This window comes from Hypanus sabinus, chromosome 1 (assembly GCF_030144855.1).
Source record: "Hypanus sabinus isolate sHypSab1 chromosome 1, sHypSab1.hap1, whole genome shotgun sequence".
Classification (NCBI taxonomy): Eukaryota; Metazoa; Chordata; class Chondrichthyes; order Myliobatiformes; family Dasyatidae; genus Hypanus; species Hypanus sabinus.
Window position 1 is genome coordinate 90,209,573 of NC_082706.1, and position 27,932 is coordinate 90,237,504.

General features: G+C 40.7%; 1 protein-coding gene across 3 annotated transcripts in view; it reads right to left on the minus strand.

Annotated features, from left to right (window-relative positions):
* rnf19a (ring finger protein 19A, RBR E3 ubiquitin protein ligase) overlaps positions 1-24,860 on the minus strand; it is a 73,833-nt gene extending 48,973 nt beyond the window's left edge. The window contains exon 1 of one of the 3 annotated variants that reach the window (XM_059971741.1): positions 24,766-24,860. The gene's annotated coding sequence lies outside the window, so the exon portion shown is untranslated. Of the gene's footprint in view, positions 1-5,154; positions 5,175-24,494; positions 24,629-24,765 lie in introns of those variants that run through there. The other 2 variants (XM_059971751.1, XM_059971732.1) reach the window with 2 other exon arrangements.
* Positions 24,861-27,932: the final 3,072 nt, after the last annotated feature.

A 27,932-nucleotide genomic window follows, 5' to 3' on the forward strand; every position in this document is an offset into this window, starting at 1 on the left:
ACAATGCTGATTGTATTTATACGTTACAGAAAACCTAAAAGAAAACAGTAAAATACAAATACAATGCACTGTAGCTTTTTTTTAACCAAAACATGGCATTGTAGGTGGAGATTGAAAGCCTCCCTTTGTTTGTGGTTGTTCAACAGCTGATTCAGGTTTTCTCCCAATGCTGCTGTGCAGCTTTTGTCACCCTGCACATTATATTAATGATGTAATAATTTTTACTGGTAAGTATACATGTCTGATGAACAAACGTGAGACAAAGACTGCTTACCCATAGCACATAAATTCTAAGTCGGAAATGATGGCGATCCCAATCTACTTCATTGTATATTCCAAAATCTGTTTTGTGTGAGACAGTTCATGTAAAGCATTAACTCCTACACAGACTAGGCTGAATATCCTATTTATGTGCTGGAAATTCTGTGCACTGATGGGACAGTCGTAAGTTAATAACCTTGGCTAATCTGGGTTATTTTTAAATTAAGAAACCTATTTCAAATTTTCTGTTCTATTTAAGGAGCCATATGTCAAATATACTCAAGATAGCACTTTATATGATTTTCCCCAGAAGACAGATCCAGAAAAACAGAATCCTATTATCAACTATAAGTATCCATTAAGCACATTTTACCATTAACAATCATGATTCAGCTTCTCCTATGACTCTCCATCAACCTTTCCCTCCGTTAAATACTTCTTTCGACCCAAATCCTATCAAACTTTTGGACATCTGTCCTAATACTGCTTTATCAGGCTTAGAATGAAATTTTGTTCAAACACATTCCTGCAATGACTTTTTTTTAAAAAAAATGTTAATGATGGTGGAAAAATTGTAATTTGAGAAAAATCATAGAACGAAAAGATATGACCAGACAAAATTGGATGCTAATCCAGAAAAAGGAGATTTGAAGAGTGCATTAAAAGCTTTAAAAAGCAGTTAGTTATAAGGAGGGTGTTTAAAAAAAAGAGGCAAGGGAGAATGAGAAGCTGTGAGGAAGTCCTAGAATCTTAGTCGCTATTTTAAGCCAGCAATTAGGTAAAAATTGCCTTTGTCAGTTTTCTGTCTAAATAAAAAGGGAAAGGTGTCTCTCAAATAGAATTACACGAATTGCACTGACAATCATATTGCATCACACACAATGCTGACATGATTAGTGGAAGTTACAGGACACTGGTGACCCTTTCTCCCCTCAACAATTTGCACAGTCAGATAGCAAAATGATTAGATACAGAAATCAGATACAGAAATGATTAAGAGAACTGTTCCTTCTTCAGCCCGTTACCTCTTCCACCTAGCCCCTCGCACCTGCCTCTTCGCTGATCTCACTTATTATCTGCCATCATGTGTACTCCTTCCCCTCCCTCCCTCCTCACCATCCATCTTACTTTCCAGTCTTGATAAAGGAGCTCAGCCCAAAACGCCAGCTATTTTTCACCTCCATAGATGCAGCCTGACTTGCTGAGTTCCTCCAATATTTTGTGAGCGTTGTTTGTAATATCCAAACTCCCATTATGGCCAATATTTTTTGTTGTTTTTATTTCATTATATGTATAGGCAAGTTCAAAATTGGCTTAGTGGTAGGAAGAAGGTGAAGGCTGATTGTTGGAATTGAGGCCGGTGACTAATGGTGTGCCACAGGATTTGATATTGGAATGCTTGTTATGTAAGTGATTTGGATGAAAGTACTTGGTTCATCAGTAAGTTTGCAGATGACACAAAATTAGGAGTTGTTATTGATGGGCATCCACACAAGGGGCGGTGAAAATATGGAACCAGTCAGCTTATGACTAAAATTTGCAAAACTGGGCCATGACAAAATATACTAATTCCTAAACTGAGTGAGCTAAGGGTGACCCAAACCTATGAATCAGCATCCCTGAATGCAAATTTTTACAATTTCCTGTGCTGATTTCCCAGAATATCCATTACTGGTTTTGAACGCATAGCTTACAAAATGACCAACTTTTTTTTCAAACTTAGCTTCCTGGAAACTGACTGCCCAAAAGATGTCCGACAGGATACTGTGTTGGGTTTAAATCAGATTAACTTTGAAAATAATGTACAAGTCCTTAGGTCAGCACCTTATAAACAAACAATTCAATCACCACTGACTTCATTTATAAATGTTGATCCTTTGTAAATTAAAGAGAAAGGAAATAAAATAAAATTCAAAGCAACATTCTCAACCATCAAGCTCTTGAACCATTGAGGATAAGTTCATTCAACTTCACTGAACTGTTTCCACAACCGATGGATTCATTTTCAAAGACTCCTTGTCTTATGCTTTTGAGATTTATTGCTTATTTGTTATGTTTTTTTCTCTTCCATACTCCCACAGTTGTCTTTTGCACATTGATTGCTTGTCTGCCCTTTTGGGTGTAGTCTTTCATTGATTCTATGATTCTTGGAGTTATTGAGTATAAGAACATAAAAAGTATGAGCAGGAGTAGGCCATCCGGCCCATCGAGCCTGTTCCGCCACATAAGATTCATAGCTGATCTGGCCATGGACTCATCTCCACCTAACTGCCTTTTCCCCATAACCCTTAATTCCTCTATGATGCAAAAATCTATCCAACCTTGGCTTAAATATATTTACTGAGGTAACCTCCACTGCTTCACTGGGCAAAAAAATTCCAGATTCACCCCTCTCTGGGAAAAACAGTTCCTCCTCATCTGTCCTACGTCTACTCTGTCAAATCTTGAGGCCATGTCCTGCAAGAAAACAAATCTCGAGGCCATGTCCTGCAAGAAAACAAATCTCAGGGCTGTATACGGTGACACATATGTACTTTAATAATAAATCCAATTTTGAACTTTGAACAAAATGCTGGAAGAACTCTACAGGTCAGGCATCTACGGAGAGGAATAAACAGTAAATGCTTCAGGCTGAGATTGAGTCTCAGCCTGAAACATTCTCTATTTATTCCTCTCCATAGATTCTGCCTGACCTGTTGAGCTCCTCTAACATTTCGTATGTATTGCTCTGGATTTCCAGCATCTGCAGACTCTCAAGTGTTCATAAAATAAAATACAGCTGTACGGCAATCCCATCCATTCCCAATCAGAATCATGTTTAATATCACTGGTACATTTATTGACATTTAATGTTTTACAGCAGCAGTACATTGCAAGACAGTCATAAAACCATAAATTACAATATATATACCAGATAATTAAAAAAAAGTGCAAAGAGGGAAAACACTGAGGAAGTGCTCTTGGGTTCATTGTCCTTTCAGATATCCGACGGCAGAGGGCAAGAAGCTGTTCCTGAAACATTGCGTGTGTGTCTTCAGGCTCCTGTACATCCTCATTAATGGTAGCAAAGTGGCAAATTAGAGTGGATAAATCCCCAGGCCCTGTGAGAGGCAAGAGCAGAAACTGCAGGGGGCGTAGCGGAAATATTTAAATCATCCTTAGCAACAAGTGAGGTAGCAGAGGACAGCTAATGCTGATCCGCTGTTAAAGAAAGGCTCCAACAATAAACCATGAAATTATAGGCAGGCGAGCCTGGCATCAGTAGTGGGGAAGTTATGGGAAGGTATTGTAAGGGACCAGATATACAAATATTTGGATAGACAGGGACTGAGTAGAGATTGTTAGCATGGCTATGTGCGTGCAAGTCATTGTTAACTAATCTTATAGAGATTTGAGCAAGTTACCAGGAAAGTTGAAGGCAAGGCAATGGATGTTGTCTAAGTGGACATTAGCAAAGCAGTTGACAGAGTCCTGTATGGGAATTAATCAGAAAGGTTCAGTGGCTTGGCATTCATGATGACGTGGTAAAGCGGATTTTACATTGGCTTTGTTGGAAAAGCCAGAGGGTGGTAGAAGATGGTTGCTTCTGACCGAAAGCCCGTGACTACTAGAGTGCTGCAGGAATTGGTGCTGGGTCCATTGTTGTTTATCATCTATACCTATGATCTGGATAATGATGTGATTACCTCGATTAGCAAATTTCTGGATGACACAAAGGCTGGGGGTGCAGTGGATAGCGAAGACTAACAGAGCTTGCAGTGGGATCTGGACCAGCTGGGAAAATGGGCTGAAAATTGGTAGATTGATGCAGACAGGTTGAGGTGTTGCACTTCAGTAGGATCAGCCAGGGTAGGTCTTACACAGTGAACAGTAGAGCACTGAGTGTGGTACAACAGAGGGATCTGGGAATACAGATCCATAATTTGTTGAACCTAGCTTTGCAGGTAGATGGGCTTAAAAAGAAAGCTTTTGGCACATTGGTCTTCATAAATAAAAATACTGAGTACAGGAGGTGGGATGTTATGTTGAAGTTGTATAAGATGGTGGGGCCTAATTTGGAGTATTGTGCATAGTTTTAGTCACCTACTTACAGGAAAGATGCAAATAAGGTTGAAGGAATACAGAGAAAATTTACAAGGATGTTCTCGGAACTGGAGGACTCAAGTTATCAGGAAAGATTGAATAGGTTCCAACTTTATTCCTTGGAATACAGAAGATCGAGGAGAGATTTGATAGGAGGTATACAAAATTATGAAGGGTACAGATAGTGAAAAATGTTGCTTACATTTACTGAGGTTCAATGGGACCTCAAAAAGTCTTGGTTAAGGGTGAAAAGTGAAAAGTTTAATGGTAACAAGAGGAGAATCTTCTTCACCCTGAGGATCAGATCATGAGAATGTAGAAACAGTTGCCAGTGCAAGTGCTTGTGAGCTCGATTTCAATGTTTAAGTTTGGATAGATACATGGATAGTAGGTTTACGGATAGTTATGGGTCGGGTGCAGGTCAATGGGAACTAAGCAGTTTCAATGGTTTGGCACATACCAGATGGGCTGAAGGGCCTGTTTCTGTGCTATGACTCTAAGAGGGCATGTTTGAGGCATCATCTTTTGAAGATGTCCTGGATGCTACCCATGATGGAGCTGCTGAGACTGTAACTTTCTGCAGAGTTTTGCAATCTTTTCCAATCCTTTGCAGTGGCCTCTCCATACCAGATGATGATGCAACCAGGTAGAATGCTCTACATGGTAGATCTGTTGAAATCTGCAAGCATCCTTGCTGATGTACTCCAAATCAAATATAGCCACTGCAATGCCCTTTTCTCAATTACATCAATATGATGGGACTAGGACAGAAAGTTAAGAGATATTGACATTGAACTTGAAATTGCTCACCTTTTCCACATCTGATCCCTTGATGAGGACTAGTGTGTGTGTGTTGCCTTGACTTCTCCTTCCTGAAGTCCACATTCAGTACCTTGGTTTTACTGACGATGAGTGCACGGTTGTTCTTCCGACCCCACTCAACCTGCTGATCTATCGCTCCTTTTCACCTCCTCGTCTCCATCTGAAATTCTGCCAACAGCAGTCGTGTCATTGACAAATTTATAGATGGTGTGAGCTGCGCTTAGCCACACAATCATGGGTGAAAAGAGAGCAGCGCAGTGGGTCCTTGAGATACGGCCAGTGTCGACTGTTAATGAGGAAGAGATGTTATTTCCAATCTGCAAAGACTGTGGTCTCCCAATGAGGAAGTCAAGGATCCAGTTGCAGAGGGAAGTACACAACCCAAGTTTTGGAGCTTTTTGATCACAACTGAGAGCATGATTGTGTTGAACACTGAGTTGTAGTCAGTAAACAGCAGCCTGACGCAAATATTCCTATTGTACAGGTGATTCAAGGCCGAATGTAGAGCCAGTGAGATTACATTTGTTCTATACCTATTGTGGCAACAGGCAAGTTGCAGTGGATCCAGGTTCCTGTTTAGGCAAGCGTTGATTCTGGCCATGACCAACCTCTGAAAGCACTTCATCACAGAGGATGTGAGTGCCACTGGGCAATAATTATTGAAGCAGCTCATCTGCTCTTCTTGGGCACTGTTTATGATTGTTGCCCTTTTGAAGCAGGTTGAAACCTCCAACTGCAGCAGTGAGAGACTGAAAATGTCCTTGAACACTCCTGCCAGTTGGGTTGGCACAGGTTTTCAGAGCCATCGGAGTTGACGCTTTGCAAGGGTTCACCCTCTTGAAAGATGTTCTGACATTGGCCTCAGAGACAGATTGCCGATATTTGCATAAATGTAGTTTTATTCTCTCTTTCAAACCATGGATAAAAGGCATTCAGCTCTACTGGGAGAGAAGATTCACTGCCATTCATGTTAGGTTTTGCTTTGTAGGAAATAATGGCCTGCAAACACTGCCAGAGCTGACGTGCATCATACATGGCTAAGCTGCAGCTGACAGTTTCAGAAGTAGGATCAAGGAGCTTTCTGGGGAGGAGGAAGAGAGCCGGACTACGCACATCAATACTCAGTACCTTCTACAGGAGTGAAGTTGGGAGCATCCTAACATACTGCATCACTGAGTGGTATGGGAACTGCACTGCGACAGACAGCAGGGCTCTACAATGGATAGCTAAAGCTGTTCAACATATCACTGACACAAGCCTACCTGCCTTCAAGGACATATACATACAGGAAGGTGCTGGAAAAAGCTAACAAGATCATGAAGGACCGATCCCACCCACCCTGCTCTTGCGGACTGTCTGCCCCACTCACATTAGGGAGAAGACTATGCAGCATCCACGCCAGGATGACCAGACTCAAAAGCAGTTACTTTCCCCAAGCCACCAGGCTGATCAACATATCCACTCATCAACCCACCAAACCAACCACAATTATCATTTTCTGTCAGAATCATCTTATGTACAGATACTACTATAACTAGAATCACTTTACGTACATACAATCAGACTAAGAACACAAGTTCTTAAGTACTTGTGTTTTTCATGTGTTCTTTTATGCTTATGCATTTTGTATGCTGTATCAGATCCGGAGTAGAAATCATTTTGGTCTCCTTTACACTTGTGTACTGACAAATACAAAGCACAATCTTGAATGTTAAATCAGTGAATCAAATGCCCATTGCACCCTCAGAATTTTGCAGAAATTGCATTAAATAAGGAAGCTGTTTGTTAAGATTGTGGAGGGGATACTTCAGGTTTCTCAATTAGAAGCTACAAGTGGTTTCAAGTAGCGCCTGGCCTGTATATGAATGACATTCTTTTGGATTGTTTCAAACATGAGCCAGTTAATAATTCCTTCAATTCACTGTGCAATCCCCATCCTTAAAAAAATTCACTGCAGCATTTAAAATACTGTGACAATATTTGAATTCTTTGGGCTTGGGTTCGATTTGGATTGCATATGATTGTGACAGCTTTAAATTTTATGCCCAAGAAAACCTCTAATGCTATACAGGAGATCAAAAGAACGATTATGCTAGCAGATGAAGGCTTATTATTGAGATGAGCTGCAAGTACGAGGAAGTAAGGGGCTTGCTTTGCTGATATTCTGTTGCATGTACATTCTTCAAACATGGTGAGCAAGCTATGTTAGCACAGGCGATACCTGCAGGCTGCCCCAGCACACCTTTAGGTTACGTTGGTTGTTAAAACAAACTACACATTTCACTTAATGTTTCCATGTACTGTACATGTGATAAATAAATAAATCTGAATCTGCTCCCTGAATAAAGAACAAAAAATAAAACTGGATTAGATGGTTGCAAGCTCATTTGTCACCCAAAGCCAAGAAACATCCATCTACCTAGCAGAGTAAAGCAGTGGACTGCCAAACCCCAAATACACACTCCAGACACTTGAAAACAAAGTTCTAGCCAAGTCTGGCACAATGGTGACATTCACTACACCAAGTGCTGCCTTCACTGCCCTTTTGGATCAGATATTAAATCAAGTCTGATATGTCCTTTCACACTGCTGGCATTATTCTATGGGGCAGTTTCAAAAATGAACTAGTTAATTTATCTTTTTTATTTAGAGATACTGTGTGGTAACAGGCCCTTCCAATCAACAAGCCCAAGCCAGCTAATTACACCAAGTAACCTACTAACCCACGTGTCTTTTCAATGTGGGAGGAAACCCAGTCATGGGGAGAATGTGAGAGCTCTCCTTACAGACAGTGACAGGAATCAAACCCAGGTCTCTAGCGCTGTAATAGCTTTACATTACCATGCTGCCCCAGCATATCCCTTGCAATTCATTGACCAACAACATTTCTGAAAAAAATCCCTGCATTTCAACTACCACCATTATTGTTAACACAAGAAACCTCAAGACCATCCACTGCCATGTCTCAGCATTAGCATGTCCTTTCTTACAAGCAGGTCCAGTTAAGCAAATTAACTCAGGTTTATGGCATTACAGCCCAATATGGAGTTGATGACTTCAGACTGAAGGATGAGAATTGGTGGGAGATAATCATTGCTATCCATGGTTAAACATGTCTACTGTTTTACAACCAGTTTTGATTTTTATAAAAATCAAAAATTTAGAGACTGCAAACTTACAAAGGAAAGCATACCCCTAAAATAGATTAAATGGAACGAGTCAGTGACAACTCCTCTCAACTTCCCTCTCTGGGTTACAACATGATTCAAACTACCACTAGTTCTCCAAAACTATGTCACCACAGATTTTTTTTCCTCTTTTACTGACATCTCAGACAGAAATAATAATGCAAGCAAAAAGTTCCAAGAGGTGATAGACCTGTGGACCCCGCTATCATTAATTTGAATGTCATCTGCTGTAACTGCTCCATCAAAACAGGATACAGGCACACAAACCTAAAAAAACCAACAAATCTCCAGATTTTCAAAATAAAATATAATCTGAGCCTCCAACTGCCTGAAATTATTCTTAAAGGTCTACAAGTATACCAGAAAATTTGTACTTAGATATAAGGATTTACACTGACATCGCAACTACTACGCCATTTTATATAAGGGCCTTGAGCGTCCACATTTCTTGGTATCCGCAGGGGGTCCCGGAACCAATCCCCCGTGGATTAAGGAGGGCCAACTGTAATTGGTTCTCAAGAATGCAATTAAATACTCTTATACTTGGCTATTAGGCAAAATGTCAATAGCTAATCTTCAAAATATTGAAGTAATGAAAGCATAGCTGCAGTCTAAGCAAGACATTTAGTTGACTCAAGGAGCTATCAATACAGAAATGGGAGACCAACAATTCTGAATTCTGGAATTAACAGCTCATTTAATCATAGACTGCCTTTCCAGAATAGATAATCCTAAACCCCAATCAGCAATTAGCTAGCCAATTCATACTATAACAGTACCAACCACAAAAAATGAACATTAACCAACATTTCCATCCCCATCACCGCCAAACAATATCCCAAAACACAACCCTTCTAGCCTTTCTCACTATAAAATCGAGCCAAAGCAAAATACCTCCTTTTGCATCAGTTAATGATTAGTAACAAAATGAAAAGTTTACTTTGCCATTCCCTTTATCAAAGCCATCATTTTTACCATTTCTTTCTGCTCTTATGCCCGAGTATTTCCTAACTGCTCAGGTAATTTTTATTTGAAAATGCTCTTTGCAGTGACATAGGAAGTTTGTTCCCATTATGCTATACAACTGCCAGTCCAAAGCTGTAATCCAAAGCTTTCAAATAGGGTATTCACTCCAAAATCAATTATCCTGTGAGGGAAGCAAACACCTACAAGCTGAACTCAGATTAAGACCACCACTGGGTGGTAGCTATTATCAACAAACACATAGCCAAGCAAGGGGAAAATTAATAGAAAAAAGCAAAATTCTAATATCTACACAAACAATTGCATTCAGTAGTACATACTGATCCCACTGTCTGGGGATGCTGTTAGATGCACTAACCTTAAAGTTAATTACCTTTGAATGACAATCAATTTGTACAGTTTTGATCAATAAACTAAATGCACCAAAGGGCAAATTTTCTCTCCAAACACAAAGTCCTGACCTTTATCATCTCATTAACCAATTAATTTTGTTTTGCACTTATGGTCAATGCCATAAATTTAATTTTCACAGTTATGTGAATACAATGGCATCTAACTTTTTAAAACAAAAATTAATCACTTAACATAAAAAGTTGGCTGCCAACTGCACAGAACAATTAACATTTACTCTTGAAACAGTAGCTTGTAGTTATTGTAACGCCATTACAGCACCAACGATACAGGCTCAATTCCTGCTGCTGTCTGTAGGGAGTTTGGATGTCTTCCCCATAATTGTGTGGGCTTTCCTCCAAGGGCTCATGTTTGCTCCATCATTCCAAAGATCTACTGGTTAAAGGTTAATTGGTCACATGGTGTGATTAAGCAGCATGAGCTCTTTTGGGCCAGAAGGGCCTGTTATCATGCTGTATCTCTAAGTTACTAAGCATTAGTTACTAACTGTAATAATAAGCAGAAATATCTAAAAAGTGAGGGAACTACACAAAGGTTTACCATCACGTTAAGCAGCCCGAGGCAAGCAATTCTGATGTTCACAATTGCAGCTAATTTAAAAACAGGAAAGCTATCTTTATTGTAACTAAATTTGGGTAGATGATCACTTCCAATAGAAATGAATAATGCCTTGTATTTAAGCCCTCCAATGAGTTTAACAATTGGCCTGTGAACATTCCCCACCAAAAACTGGTTTTAAGCGACTTCCAAGTCAGTAACAAGTTATTAGGCCTTAACACTTCTGTGGGTGAAAGCCAAAGAGCCAGGAATAATAATATTCCTTCATATTGTTTCTCCAGATGCAAAACAGTTGTTTGCTGGGATATAAGAAAAATTGCAATACCATTACTCGCATGCAAATCTGGAAAGAGTGTGCATCTGTTTGCATGTGAGTGTGTGGGAGGTGTGGGGGAACACTGCTCAGAAAGACTGCCATAACTAGGCATGTAACAATGCATAAATCTATTGAATTCAAACTACCAACTGTAATGGCTTCAATAACCCTCTCCCTAATCCATTAAAAAAAATCAACAGCAAACACGAGGAAATCTGCAGATGCTGGAAATTCAAGCAACACACACACAATGCTGGTGGAACACAGCAGACCGGACAGCATCTATAGGAATTAGTACAGTTGACATTTCAGGCCAAGACCCTTCGTCAGGACTAACTGAAAGATAGTAAGAGATTTGAAACTAGGAGGGGGAATCTTGAAATGAGAGGAGAAGACCAGAGGGGGTGGGGTGAAGCTAAGAGCTGGAAAGGTGATTGGCAAAAGGGATACAGAGCTGGAGAAGGGAAAGGATCATGGGACGGGAGGCCTAAGGAGAAACAAAGAGGGAGGGGAGCACCAGAGGGAGATGGAGAACAGGCAAAGAGTGATGGGCAGAGAGAAAAAAAAAGGAGGGGAGGTGGAAGGAGGGGAAATAAATAAATAAGGGATGGGGTAAGAAGGGGAGGAGCAGCATTAACAAAAGTTAGAGAAATCAATGTTCATACCATCAGGTTGGAGGCTATCCAGACGGAATATAAGGTGTTGTTCCCCCAACCCGAGTGTGGCTTCATCTTGACAGTTGAGGAGGCCATGGATAGACATATCAGAATTAAAATGTGTGGCCACTGGGAGATCCTGCTTTCTCTGGGGGACTGCTCTGTCCTGGAGCTCCAGCTGATCGCTGGTGATGTAAGCTCTATGTCACACCGTAAGTGCCGCTCGCACGGAACTATTCACATGGGGCTTCTGATTCAGGAAGATCCTGACTGACTTCAGGGGGGAGAGAACATCATCAATGTACTTCCGGATGAAGCATGTGACTCCATCAGTGAACTTGGAGACATCCTCATCGTGGAAGACATTCCAGTTGACATCATCGAAGCAGTGCTGCAGCATGGAGGCTGATTGGGTAGACCAACAGTGGACGGTTTTAATTATGGCCACCTCTTGTTTCGGCTTCTGCCTGTACGTCAGCAAAAGCAGGATCAAAGAGTGATCTAATTTTCCAAAAGCTGGCAAAGGAGAGCTTTGTAAGTGTTGTGGAAGGGAGTGTAACAATGGTCAAGTATCTTATCTCCACTAGTGCTCACCTGGACGTGCTGACAAAACTTCAGGGATTTTTGTCAGCAACACTCGATTAAAGTCACCAGCAATGACGAAGGCAACCTCTGGCTGTGCAGTGTCCAGCGTGTTGATGGTCTCGTACAGTTCACTGAGAGGCAGGCCAGTATCAGCCTGCGGCCGAATGCACACCGCTGTGATAATAGCCGTGAACTTTGTAGGCAGCCAGTAGGGTCTGCTCAGCAGTACCAGGTATTCCAGGGCTGGGGAACAAAACGATTTGAGTGCATGCACATTCTGAGGGTCTCACAAAGTACCACTGACCATGAAGCACACCCCTCCTCCTTTACTCTTCCCAGAGAGGTTTTTCAACCTGTCTGCCCGGAACAGGGAGAACCCAGAGGGCTCGATGGTATGATCCGGTATCTCCTCCATCTGCCAGGTCTCCACAAAGCACAAAATGTTGCACTCCTTTGTTTTCCACTGGTAGGAGATTCTGGCTCTTGGTTCACAAAGCTTGCTGTCTCGGGACTGAACGTTAGCCAGGAGTATGCTAGGGAGCGGCGGCCGATTTGTACGCCATCTCAGCCTCACCAGGACGCTGGCCCTTCTCCCTTAAATCTGGCACTTCTTCCGAGGTAGTGACAGTGTAAGAGATGAGTCTCCCAGGGATTGCACAAGCAGGGGTTCCCAGTGAAGGAAAGGCGGCACACAATAGGTAAATGCCATCTTTCCAATGTTCAGAAGGGTCATCCTATCGTATCTGATATGATTATCAGCTACTTGAACAGAAAATGCTGAGAAAATTGTAGAAATTAGTAGTATATTGTAAATTTGGAACGAAGCTTGCAACATGGCACCATCTTGAGCAATCAACAAACTCACTCTCGAGATCCATTACCAACCTGATTTTTCCCAATCAGCCTGCATGTTAAAACCTCCCATGACTACCATAACATTGCCCTTTTGACTCATCTTTTCTATTTCCTGTTGTAACCTGTGGTCCACCTCCCAGCCACTGTTGGGAGGCCTGCATATAACTGCCAATTTCTTAACTCAACCCACAAGGAAACAACACCTTCCGACCCTATGTCACATCTTTCTACTGATTTGATGCCATTCTTTACCATTAGAGCCACAGCACCCACTTCGCCTCAGACACAATGGACATTCAGCTCCCAACTACAACCATCCTTCAGCCATCATTCAGTGATGGCCACAGTATCATACCTGGCAATCTATATTTTCTAGTTTATAAAGAACGGTGTGAAAAACAAAACACCCAGTGAGCAGCAGTTCTGTGAGTGAAAATGCCTTGTTAATGAGAGGAGAATGGCTAAACTGATTCAAACTTGACAGGAAGGAGACAGTATATCAAATAACCACACATTACAACAGTGGTGTGCAGAAGAGCATCTTTGAATGCACAACATGTCAAACAATCAAGTGGGTGGGCTACAGCAGCAGAAAACCACACAGGGTTCTACTCCTGTACCTAATAACCACTGGTGTTCCATGTACTGTATATTGCTTCAACACAACACTTACAGATGATTTAATCCAACAGGACATTTTAAAAAAAATAACATTCATACCCAGATGAATCCAAAAGGCACAAGAATCGTTCGTGGTTAAATTAAAAGTAGTAAAATTCACTTGCTAAATGCTGGTGGAACGCAGCAGACCAGGCAGCATCTATAGGAAGTACAGTTGACATTTTGGGCCGGGACCCTTCATCAGGACAGTCCCGGCCCAAAACATCAACTGTACTTCTTCCTATAGATGCTGCCTGGTCTGTTGCATTCCACCAGCATTTTCAGTGTGTTGCTTGAATTTCCAGCATCTGCAGATTTCCTCAAGTTTGCGGTTTTAAAATGCACGTGCTTCCTTCTTGTACATTGAAATTGTAAGTTTAGAATCTGAATTTTCAGCTAAATATATACACATAATGCTCAATATTTACAACAACACAGTACAACCTCCCTTTATATTTGTCTATTTAAACATCTCAAGGATCGTTTTTTTTTGCACTCTGTTCCTTTCCTTGCTGGCAGACTGCAGAAGGTCAAAAGTCACCATGACACAATCAGTTCTGGTTACCCATCCATTATCTTGCTTGAGTTAACCTTTAAGAAATCCTGCACACGGACTCCCAAGTCCCCCTGCTAACTTCGACCTATTTTATCATGTGCCAAGTACTCCAAAATCTCACCCCTGCCTATAATTTCCTTTCTTCTGCCTCTCTCCCTTCTCAAAGAGTGGAGTAACATTTCCAATTTTCCAGTCCTCAGGAACCAATCCAGAATCTAGAGATTCTTGAAAGATCATTGCTCATGCCTCCATAATCTCTTCAGCTACTACTTTTAGAAGTAGTGGTCCAGGTGACTTATCTACCAAGTATTTTCTCCTTAGTAATGGCAACGACATTCAGGTCCACCTACTGACACTCTCGAATTCCTGGTATTCTGCTGGTGTCATGCACGGTGAAGACTGGTGCAATATACTTATTGATTGGATCCGCCATTTCTTTGTCCCCCATCACTACATCTGCAGCATAATTTTCCAGCACTCCAATATCCATTGGTGTCTCTCTTTTACTCTTATATATAGTTTAGAAATTTAATAAGAATTAGGAAGTGTGTAGATCAAGGGCTAGTGCAACTGTAAAAGCTAAGCAGAAAGTAAAAATATTTTCAAAGCATAAAAACATTCGGAGTTGAGTAAGACCAGACATGCCAGTTCCAAATGTGCAATTTGCTTGTTGCTGGGAATTTACAATGCTGACACTCCCTGTAACCAGCATAAAGGGAAATAGAGTGACCTCTCATCCTTGTGGGGAAACTCTTTGCCTACATTCCTGACAGAAAGAAAAAAAATGAATGTGTTTCACATAGCCAAGCTTCAGCTATAATAATCTTTGGCAGTGCATGCAAGAGCAGAGAGCCAGGACAAGCCAAACCGCTCTGCAGCTGTTTATAAACTTAAATGGTCATGGACTGCTAATGGGAGTAAGATTCTGGGAATAAAAAGTACCAGATGGTTGCAAAACTTAAATTATATCAAGTAATGTCAATATAATGAACATTTATTGACCAGTCTTAAAGGTCCAGCACAGATCAAAGTCACGTTACAGATGTATGGTAATCTATACTGTACATCTCTATATAAGATGAGGCAGTTTAAAAGAAACTTTGATTTATATTTTTAAAATGGTTAAAAGTTGCAATCTTTCATAGTTTCTTATGTAAACCTAATTCAATTTAATTATCTTAGAAACACTCACCTTTGATGAAATAATAACAATTTTCAGACAAGGTACTTGTATTTGCTATCAGGTGTTAGCAATGCCATTAAAGTAATAGTTACCAGTTATTCGCAGCATACAACTTCATGATTTACAGATCAATTAGCACCTTTCAAAACAGATTTAGTAACTCAGACCTGCAAAGTAATATTTTGGTAGGAAGGACAAGTTAACACAACAGGAAGTGCAGTGACAGGGTCCTAGAAACATAAGCTTATAAATCTCTGAAGTTTCCACAACAGATTAAAATTATTTTTTTTAAAAAAGCTTACGATATTCTGGGCTTTAAAAGCATTAGAGTAAAGACATAGTGCTGAATCTCCGCAAAACGCTCGTATTCTCTTAACTAGAGGACAATGTCAGGTTATCAGATGCAATGCCTCTGGGGCAGATGCATAAAATATTAGCTAAATTATAATCAGTGACATATCAGAACTGGAATAACCTGAAAAATGATTTTGATCAATTCTTTTAAATCAATTGTGTAGATAAGAGTTAATACAGAGAAACTATTTATCATACGAGGAACAATCAAGAAGTAGAGGCAAGGTTAAGACTTTGCTGCCATAAAACAAAATAAAACATGACCTGTGTCAGTGATAATAAACTTCAATCTGATTCTGAAGGATGTTGACACAAGGAAAAGTGTCTGCTCATAGGATGGATCACGACTTGAAATCCCGAATGAAAAGATGAGAGAAACAGATTCGATGTTACTTTTAAGAGATTTAGATGGGATAACAGAAGTTATCACACTTCTATTCCAATCTGAGTGTGAAGTAACTTGTACATTTAGCTTAGACAACTAAACTTACTGTATTTCTTCAGTCAGTACTATGTCATTTAAGTAAACACGAAGACACCAGACTAAAATCTCAAATCACTTAACTTCCAAAGGAGAGACATAAAAAGATAATACTTTGGATGGGATATTTCCTCATGACGCCAGTAAAAAAAAGTTCTTTAGACCTTCCTACTCAGGGGTAGCCACCCAGTTTCATTCCCTAATACCAACTTCTTGGTAATTTCATGTACACTGCAACGTTGACCGTGTGTTTTAGGATTAATTATAATTGTGGTCACTATCATGGTCAATCTTCCATTAGATTGTACTGGGTCCAATGTTGCTTGTCATATACATGGATGATGGACTGGTAAATTGGATTAGTAAGTATACAGATGATACTAATATAGGTGGCGTTGTGGATAATGAAGCAGGTTTTCAAAGCTTGCAGAGAGATTTAGGCCAGTTAGAAGAGTGGGCTGAAAGATGGCAGATAGAGTTTAATGCTGATAAGTGTGAGGTGCTACATTTTGGTAGGACTAATCAAAACAGGACATACATGGTAAATGGTAGGGCATTGATGAATGCAGTAGAACAGACTAGGAATAATGGTGCATAGTTCCCTGAAGGTGGAATATCATGTGGATAGGGTGGTGAAGAAAGTTTTTGATATGCTGGCCTTTATAAATCAGAGCATTGAGTATAGGAGTTGGGATGTAATGTTAAAATTGTAAAAGACATTGGTGAGGCCAAATTGGGAGTATTGTGTACAGTTCTGGTCACCGAATTATAGGAAAGATGTCAACAAAATAGAGAGAGTACAGAGGATATTTACTAGAATGTTACCTGGGTTTCAGCACCTAAGTTACAGACAGAGAAAGGTTAAACAAGTTAGGTCTTTATTCTTTGGAGCGTAAAAGATTGAGGGGGGACTTGATAGAGGTCTTTAAAATTATGAGGGGGGGGGGATAGATAGAGTTGACGTGGATAGGCTTTTTCCATTGAAACTAGGGGAAGATTCAAACAAGAGGACATGAGTTGAGAGTTAAGGGGCAAAAGTTGAGGGGTAACACGAGGGGGAACTTCTTTACTTAGAGAGTGGTAGCTGTGTGGAATGAGCTTCCAGTAGAAGTGTTACAGGCAGGTTCGACATTGTCATTTAAAAAAAATTAGATAGGTATATGGACAGGAAAGGAATGGAGGGTTATGGGCTGAGAGCAGGTCAGTGGGACTAGGTGAAAGTAAGCATTCAGCACAAACTAGAAGGACCGAGATGGCCTGTTTCCGTGCTGTAATTGTTATATGGTTATATTAAATTCCAATTGTTATTATGTAGCTGTTCATTATCAATTTCAATTTACAAATAACAGATGCAAAACCAAAGGAACAATAGGATTTCACTTTTACCCACAAAGAGCATTCTTAATACTACAAAGTTAGCTGCTGAGTATTAACAATAATTTTGTTACAAAGATAACTGCTGCTGTTAGACAACTGTCCAGCATACATATACTCAGTTGCCACTTTAGTAGGTACCTCAAGTTCCTAATAAAATGGCCACTGAGTGTGTGTTTGTGGTCTTCTGTTGCTGTAGCCCACCCACTTCAAGATTCAACATGTTGTGAATTCAGAGATATTCTTCTGCACACCATTCTTGTAACATGCAGTTAACTGAACTAAGGTCACCCTCCTGTCAGCTTGAACCAGTCTGGCCATTCTCCTCTGACCTCTCTCATTAACAAGGCATTTTCACTCACAGAACTGCTACTCACTGGATTTTGGTTTTGTTCTTCATAACCTTCACTATGAACTCTAGAGACTTGTGTGTGAAAAGCCCAAGAGATCAGCAGTTTCTGAGAAACTTCTTGTCTGCCATGATGAGGTCACTCTCAGATTCCATCTAGGTAGCCTCCAACCTACTGGCATAAGCATCGATTTCTCAAACTTCCAGAAATACACTCCTCCCCCTTCAATTCCCTACTCTGGCATCTTATCTCTTCTCCTCACCTCCCCCAGTGCCCCTCCTTCCCTTTCTCCCATGGTCCACTCCCCTCCATCAGATGCCTTCTACTCCAGTCCTTTGCCATTTCCACACATCACCACCCAGCTTCTTACTTGATCCCCCTCCTCAAACCACTTGGCTTCACCTATCACCTTCTAGTTTGGCCTCCTTTCTCTCTCCCTCACCTCAGCACCTTCTTATTCTTGTACCTTTCTCATTCCTTTCCAGTCCTGATAAAGGGTCTCAGCCCAAAATGTCAACTGTTTATTAATTTCCATAGATGGTACCTGACTTGCAGAGTCCCTCCAGCATTTTGTGCATATTGCTCCGAGATACTCAAACCACCCTCTCTGGCACCAACAAACATTTCAGTCAAAGTCACTTAGATCACATTTCTTCCCCATTCTGGTTTGGTCTGAACAATAACTGAACCTCTTGACCATGTCTGCATGCTTCTATGCATTGAGTTGCTGCCATTGGCTGATTAGATACTTGCATTAACGAGGTGTGCAGGTGTAGCTAATAAAGTGGCCACTGAGAGTATTTGCATCAGACAACATGCATTTTTTTTGCTAACGAAGTAGTCTAATCTCCAACAGACAATGGTTAAAATTGTGAATCATTTTTGGCAGCTTTTCTGGTAATTTGACAAAATATGTTCAGTTAGTGTTAGGGAACAAAAGGCTTATGAAAAATATCTGCCCTACAAGCATCCATTTACACTGCAACACTCACTGGCTTTCACAATTATTCAGACTTCACTACAAGTTGTGGCTAACAGCATCTTATTAATCTGCAGGAAAGACTTAACAGCAAAATGAGGAAAATTTATATACAAATATGCCACTCCCAACAAAAACTACATCACTTAAATGAACACTTAACAATTCTTCTTGCGCTGTCAGCAATTTCAAAAACTAACAAAGATTTCTCACCTGCCCAATTTTCTCAAACACCAGACAATAGGCAAACCCTTACACAAACCATTTTATCAAATCAAAGAATGCTCAATATACTTGAAAGAATGTAAAATTCAAGGTATAAAAAGGCACAGATCGAGTGGACAATCAAGAGACATTTTCTCAGGGAGGCAATGGCTCTTGAGAAAATACAAGGGTGTAAAATTTTAAGGGGATTGGAGGAAATCATGGAGGGATATTTTTTTTTAAATACAAGCTGAGAGTGGTGAGCACATGGAATGCACTGCCAGGGGTGATGGTAGATGTAGATACATTAGTAGTTAAGAAACTCTTAGATGGGCACATGGATTATTGAAAAATGCAGGGCTACATGGGAGGAAAGGGTCAAATTGATCTTAGAGTAGGTTAAACGGTCTGCACAACATTCTGGTCCGAATGGACTATACTGTATTTTGATGTTCTATGGACAGTGGCTCTGTAACCTCAAGAATAAAAGTTGAAAGATTAAGTATCTACTTAAATGGAGTCTGACTACCAAACCTGCATCGCTAGAGCTGTACTTTTTTTGGACAAATAGATTCAGGGTGAAAAAAATTATGAACTATGTTCTTTTCAGCCTTTTACATGTGCTTCCCCTCAGCTCCGAAAGTGTAACATTCATTAAAGCAAACAACAAATCACAAGCGTGCTTTCACACAAAGATTAGTCTAAGAGTTACTAGCACTCTCCACAAAAGTGCTAACTCCTTAAAGCACTTCATAAGCATCATACACACACACACACACACACACACAGTTGGTGGTTTCAGCCTTTCAGCAAACCAGTTTTTTCAAGTAACTTTCTTACAAAAATCATTTATTAGAATAATATTCACATTTATGAAAAAGATGAATAGTTAATACAAACTAATTAACTAAAAAGAATATTGCATTCCTTATTCTGTTACCCATGCATTTCAAATTTCACAACCAGCTGTGACTTTGCCTCCCAGACAGAATTGTGAAGTATACAATTGCTCACCCTATTGCCGAAAATTTGTAGTGTTACATAATACTGACAATTTTCCAAAAAGTGATTCATAACCTTCAATACTTAGTATTTCATTTCCACTTCCAGAAGACAATACAGCTTATTTTGTTATCTTCACTCCCGCACCTACCACCGTCATGATATTCATCCATCTGTAAAGATGACGAAGCATCTAATGTCAGAGGAACAGGAAGCAAACAAAATCACATCCAAACTATAACTGCAAGTTACCTGGCTTCAATTTCTTTAGAAACAATTGAATCAAGGGATAGTTGCAAAGCTGGTTGTCTCTGCGAGTGTTGATAAAGACTTCTGGCAGACCAGTGTAAATTTCCACAGACGTTACAGAGGTGCAGAAAAATTGTACCATCAATGGTGCTACTGTACTAATGCAAACTATCACCTGCCAAATGTGCAGGGCAACGAACAACACTACAGTATATGAACTGCAGCACACAAGGCCTATTCGATATATGAGGGAGCTGCTCCTCGTCTCCTGGCTGCATTTCAGCCCCACCCTTTTCATCTTTGGCCATCTAGTATGGAGGGGTCAAGGAGGAGGATATCCTAGTTAGCCAGCTCCTGGGGCTGACTAAGATAGCTATCCACGGCTCCTGGAGACGGGCAATGGAGGGTTTGCCTGACACTGTTCAGGGAGTCTGCAGATCCCTAGGAAGCTGTGGAAAAAGAACACAAGGTGTCCATGGGCAACATGGAGGCACTTTGAGACCATTGAGCACTGTGGGGGATAAATACTGTCTTCTGTGAGGATGGGAATGTGATTGTTTAGTCTGTTAGTCATGATTTGTCTGGTTTTTGTTTGTATTGTGATTGTGCAATAATACTGTAGTGGTTTGAATTTATGATAAATGTTTTTTCGTGGAAAAAAAAATGTAGATTTGAAGCTTTTTACTCACTCCAATCTCCGCTTCTTCATAACTATTATTTCTGCAAACTTAGATGTCAATTTGTTAACCTAGTAAATTATTGAAATTTCAGGATACAGCACTCACGTATTTTCCCAATCAACCTAATTCTCACACTCAAACTAAATTAAGAATTAACTTTTATTTGCATGTATTAGGAACTTGCTGTGGTGTGTTGGTGCAAAAGGTAATAAAGAACATCATAGGGAATAAAGAATGATATAAAAATAAAATTATAAGTACAGATATGGAATAAAATGCACATTAATAAATACCAGCACATTTTATTCCCATTTTACATTAAAATCAAATACAGTCATAGAACTCTACAGCACAGAAACAGGTAACTTGGCCCACCTAGTTGATGCTGAAATGTTAATCTGCCTAGTACCATCAACCTGTACAGGGACCACAGCTTTCCATTCCCCTCCCACCCATATACCTATCCAAATTACACTTCTGAAATCAAACCTGCACCCACCACTTGCGCTGAAAGCTCTATCTCACCACCCTCTGAGTGAAGTTCCCCATCACGTTCCTCTTAAACTTTCACCCTTAATCCATGATCTCTAGTTCTCTCACCCATCCAGAGTAGAAAAAGTTTGCTTACCTACCTATATCCCTCATAATTTTGCATACCTTGATGATTAATTTATGTCACTTTCCTTTGTATCATTTGATTTATCCCCAACTTGGTACTTCCATGCAAATATTTCCAGGGCCAGTACTTTGCTCTAACCTGTTGTGAAATACCTTTTTGCTTCAGAATCAAGTTTAATATCATTGGCATATGTCATGAAATGGGTTGTTTTGCATCAGCGGTACATTGCAATACATAAAAACTACGATAAATTACAATAAGCATACAAATTAAATAATGCAAAAAGAGATGGAAAAAAAAGTGAGGTCGTGTTCATGGGTTCACTGTCCATTCAGAAATCTGATGGTGTAGGAGAAGATGTTGTTGCTGAAACACTGACGGTGTGTCTTCAGACTCCTGTACCTCCTCTTCAATGGCAGCAATGAGAAGAGGGCACACTCTGGGCAATGAGGGTCTTCAATGATAGATGCCGTCTTTTTAAGGTGCCCTCAATGTTGAGGAGGCTAGAGCCCATGATGGAGTTAGCTGAGTAGTTTTTCCCTGATCCTGTACAGTGCTCCTCCATACCAATTAGAATGCCCTCCACACTAGATCTATAGAAAGTTGCGAGTGCCGGTGGTGACATACCAAATCTCCTCGAACTCCTACTGAAATGCAGCCACTGCAGCGCCGCCTTTGAAATTACATCAATACGTTGGGCCCAGGATAGACCTTCAGACTTTGCTACCCATGAATTTGAAACTGCTCACCCTTTCTGGTCCTTTGATGAGAACTGGCATATGTTCCCTCAACTTCCCCTTCCTGAAGTTCACAATCAATTCCTTGGTCTTACTGATGTTGGACAGCGACACAACTCATAGCACGTCTGTTTTTTTGTTCCCTAGGAAAAGTGGCTCACTTTATTCCACTCCTGAAATAGCAACTCAAAGCTTCAGAGAAGGTGGTCTCAATTTTCCCCTCGATTATATCCTGTGTTAAGGTTTACCTACACCACTGCCATCATGGAACAAGATCTGATGTCCGAGCTGACATCCCGGAGACAGGTTTAAATTCCAACCCAATGCCAAAAGTACTCATTGAAAAGGTATTCTTCCTAAAATCAAACAAAGGCAGTAAGTTTTCCCCGAAGTTCCTTAAGACCACAAGCACGTTTTGAACGTGGCCAAGTGCTGCCTGCACAAAAAGTACTGAAAACACTTGCTAACATTACATCTGGCTGCAGAACAGACAGTGGCTACACAGAGATAATACTTTCCTTTAAAAATATTTTCCATTAACCAAATGATACGTCATCTTTCTGCCCAAACTAGGAATAGACAGAAAAAGGGGTAGGGGGAAGAACTACCCTAATTTTGTTTAAAAAAGGAAACTATTTGACAAATCTAGTGTTTGCAGCAGTATCTCAGAAGTTTGACTTAATGATTCCAGACATCTGGATTAGTTACTCATAACTCTTCAGTGAATACAACAGATCCTATCAATTTCCAACACCACCCCCCCCCAAAAAATAAAAAAGAATAGTACTTCATGGGTCACTGCCAAACCATCAGGTCTGTAGTCTCTTACCTCAAACATCACTGCTATATCCTTTTAGCCATTTACTGCCAAAAAAGGCCATACAGTATACAAATGTATATGTATCATTGCTAAAATCTGCATTACAGTGCAAATGCTTAGAAGTGGTATGAAAACAAGCCAGACACTGTAAAATTCTTTATATCAATTTAAAACCAAAAAATAGTTCTTGCACATCTTGTTACCTTCCTTCAAGCATCAGAAAAATTGCATCAAGTTTTAAAATCTTTTACCCTTGCAGCCCTCTGCCTTTTACATCTTCAAATCTAAGCAACACACCATCACAAACACATGGTATTTTTTAAAAAACAGACAGTAACACACTGCATAAGACAGCACACCCAAAGACAATTTGGATTTCTGCATTTAATTAGAATGAAATTATTCAGCCTCAATAATTTAACTATAACACACTCAATACATAATCAATAAATTTCAAAAATTAAATACATAGTAACACACATAAAACGCTGGACGAATTCTGCACCATCTACGGACAGGAAAAAAGGCGATGTTTCAGGCCAAGACCTTTCATCAGTCCTGAGTTCAGCTCTTTATTCCTCTGCACAGATACTGCCTGACCTGCTGAGTTTCTCCACCATTGTGTGCATGTTACTCTGGATTTCTAGCGTCTGTTTATAATATACATAATTTGCTGATTGAAATAGCAACATTAGAAAAATAATCTCAATCTAACAAGAAGAATGTTGCTCTTTCCCATGACCACCCACCTACCTCTAAACCATTGGCTTTACAATCACATTTCTCTTATATTCTAAATATTATTTATAATAAATGCATGCTCTTTGAAACTAAATTATGAGGAAATTTACCATTTTCTAACAGCAACAATTTATCATTCAAAGAGGAAAACATTATTGGCAGCTGCGGCTCAGTTGGTAGCACTCCTATCTGAGTCACAGTTTCCAGATAGAATTCCCACTCCAGAGACTCCCAACATAAAAACTAGGCAAACACCCTAGTGCAGTGCTGAAAGACTGCTACCCATTTGGAGGTGTCATCCTGAGGGTAAAATGTTAATTGAAGACCAATCTGGATTCTGGCATACATTTAAAAGCAAATACCACGTTATTCAACCCTGACAACCACCCCATTAGCCATCCCTCACTTAGGAAAGACTAAAATAGGTTGTCAGATCATTATCAATTGTTTGCAAGAACTGCTGTTCACAGACAGGTTGCCATGTTCCCGATACCCGTGACTTCACTTTAAAAAATCTTCTTTCCTAGTGTCCCAATTCACCGCAAGAACCCCCATATCCCACCCAGCAATGCACATAAAGTGAGCTACACCATTGCATGTTAAAAAAGAAACACTGTGAACTTTGACCCGTGCAGGACCCAATTTTGTTCAGGGGAAAAAAATAGAACAAACATCCGATGCCTCAGGTAGGGCAAACCTTGGAAAGTGACCCTCCAAAGAGTGTCCTGAGAAAGCTTCCAGTAATTTTCCATGACTGATTGGTTACAACATCTGTTTACATTTTACCTATTGTTAAGAGCAGCACAAGAATAAGCAGCAGCGAGAGGGTTCACACACTGAGCAATGGCAGGGGAAGAGGGAGGTGGTCGTTCCCACCACCCCTGAAGCCAGCCTGTGAGCCGCCAGTCGCCGAGAGCCCAGCTGAGGACGGTTACACCCAGACGGACCACCGAGCCCACTCCAGGCCGCCATTCCCCCAGCCCTCCCGTAGCGGGGCCCGTCGCCGGCCGCTTCCCCTTCCCCGACTCGCCGCCGCCAGCCCAGCTCCCGCACTCACCGGCCGCCGCCGCCGCCTCCGCCGCTGGTGGCAGCTTCCGCCGCCGATCGCCTCACGGCCGCCCCACCCCCTCCTTCGCGCAGCGCCGTGGCCCCGCCCACACACACTCACCTTCTGCTGACGCATGCGCCCGATGCCCCGGCTCCACGTCACTCGGAGGAACGCCCTGCCCTGGAATGGGGATGGTGCCGCTGTCCGTACACGGGCTCGGCTTCCTGGCCAGCGTGTTCGTCAGGCATGCAGAAGCGACGACCGTGAACGGGAGGAGCAGGACTAACACAGATTGCAAACATTTACTTTAAGTGGCATTGAGAAAGAAGATGATTCACGCCCCTTCCAAAATGCTCCCAACCACATTAAAACCAGTTTGCACTTTAACACTGGATGCAGAATGAACGCCCCATCTCCCACCAAACGGAGAAGGGAGTAGATAATCTAATTTATTAGAGTGGAAGTAAATTGAGTATCAAAGTTCTCACATGTCACGATATATCACATTGAGGCATGAATATTCGCTGGGATACTGGGGATAACTGAGAATAAGGTTATTTGGTTTTAGAATAAGTTAAAGGGTCGGCACATCATGAGCCGAAGGGCCTGTACTATGCTGTAATGTTCTATATTCTAAGAGTGCAATAGGATCTTGTTTTTTTACGATTAGGGAAAGGAATAGACAGCAACACACAAAATGCTGGAGAAAATCGGCAGGGCAGGCAAGGGGGTGGAAGGAATACACAGTCGGCGTTTCTGGCCGATACTCTTCATCGGACCTTCATCTGGATTTCCAGCATCTGCAGAACCTTGTATTTATGTCTTGTGTTTAATATGTCATTCCTAAAGACAGCTGGTTGTCTGAAAGGGAAGTAATTAGCTGTTCCTGTACAGATCGCATGTTAACGTAATTGTGCCCAGGTTACCATCATTTCCCAATGAAATCATGCCTTTTCAGGAAATCAGATTGGTCACCTCCGCTAGCATGTTCGGACATCGTTACACACACAATAATGTCGCAAGTTGAACAAAAAATCGGTCTACAGGTCATACAGTTGTTCTAATGGTATCCTTTTTTAAAGAAAGTGAATTGTGTTGTGATCATCTGGCTCGATATTAACTGGTAAAGGAACGTTAGCAGTGATTCTGAACGTACAATTGATAACGTTGCATAAAGCAGCGCATGTTATAGGCAAAAATTTTGCTTGCTCTCTTGATTATTATGATGCAGAAGGCCATTTATCTTAGGTTCAAGTCAGCTCCCAGCAGAGCAATCCGATCAATCCTATTCTCTCTCTCCTTATTTTTCAACAGTATTGCGTCCACTCTGTCAAAAAAATCAATTTGACTTTCAGTTTTTTTTAATCACTTACCTACAGTAAGGGGTACTTCTCAATTGCCGTATTGATGCAAATATGAAGAAGGCATGTCGGTGGCTATATTTCATTAGGAGTTTTAGGAGATTTGGTATGTTACCAAAGGCTCTGGCAAATTTCTACAGATGTACATGGAGAGTATTCTAACCGGGTTCATCACTGCTTGGTACCAAGGGTCACTGCACAGGAAAAAAGCTGCAGTAGGGTGCAGACTCAGTCAGGTCCATCGTGGGCACTCGCCCCCAGCCCCCCACCATCGAGGACATCTTCAAAAGGTGGCGTCTGAAAAAGGCAGCATCCATCATTAAGGGCCCCATCACCCAGGACATGCCCTCTTCTCATTGCTACCATCAGGGAGGAGGTACAGGAGCCTGGAGACACACACTCAATGTTTTAGGAACAGTTTTTTCTCCTTTGCCATCAGATTTCTGAATAAACAAGGAACCAATTTTTGCTCGCTCTTGCATGACCTGTTTAATTTTTTTTAAATACTGTATATATTTCTTATTGCACTGTTTTGCTGCCACAAAGCAATGAATTTCCGGCTGTATGCTTTCCCAATATTAAACCTGATTCTGATTCAATAAACCTCCCAGAAAGTCTCTAGGACGTGGGTGGAGACCAAAGCAATGGGCAGAAATCACCACAAAGGGTGATTCTTTGTGTTTGAAACATTTTCTATTAGGGTTGTTGCAAAGCTCAAAGAAGAATGTGCAGAGTAATGTTCTTTGATACATTGCCAATCTCAGAAAAGGTATGTTCCCTAGAAGCATTGAGAACGTAAGTGGCTGACACCACAGTACAAGAACATGGTTACCTTCCTGAATAATTCACCATGCTTCCAGAATAACAATGGATTGGTACAAGGGAGAAAAAATACACAGAATTCAAGAAGGGTGGAAGCAGAGGACAATATATTAGGGACATTTAAGAAACTCTTTGGATAAGCATATGGATGAATGATAGGCTAGTGGAGAGTTATGTAGGAAGGAAGGGTTAGACTGATCTTAGAGTAGGTTAAATGTCAGCACAACATCATGGGCCGAAGGGCCTGTGCTGTTGTGCTATGTTCTTTGTCATTGATCCCTAATGATAAAAAATTACACCCTAATTGGAATGACTCTGAATTTGCAAATCTACAGTCCCTTCATCATTACAAATCATCATTTTGCTCCCCTCTATTCCTGGCCTTTAATTCATCCAGATTTTACTAGTAGCAGCAATGGCTTTTGTCACCAAAGTCCATGAGCTCCAAAGTTCACTCCCTACAGTTGTTCTTAACTCTACATTGCCTGCTTTAAGGTGCTCCTCAAAACTTCGCTCTTTGATTATCTACTGTTTTGAAGTTAGCAATCAATTTTTGCTTGCGAACATTTCCCTGATCTGTTTTTGCTGTGCTGTCAATGTTATGCAAATGGAGTGTGTTGTTGCTGACAAGGCAAGTTATCAATGAAGTTATAGGAAGGATATGTGAAAACAGAAAGTTATTTTAATGGGAAACCTCAATTACCAAACTGTCCATACAAATATTAAAGAAAGAACCAAAGGAATTATCCATTTGACCCTATATATTAAATAACCATGGAGATGTCAAAAAATTAGAAATAGTGGCAACAATTGGAAAATAATAGCTTTTACGTTATTTAGTGTACCTAGAAATCATAACATTAAGATGCACAATTCAGTGAAATGAGAAAACAACTAAAACAATTATGATGCATGATTCACTTGGCTCATTTATGACACCATGAGCCTCCACATACAACACTTCATTCCTATCCTCATTCTTGTTCCAACATG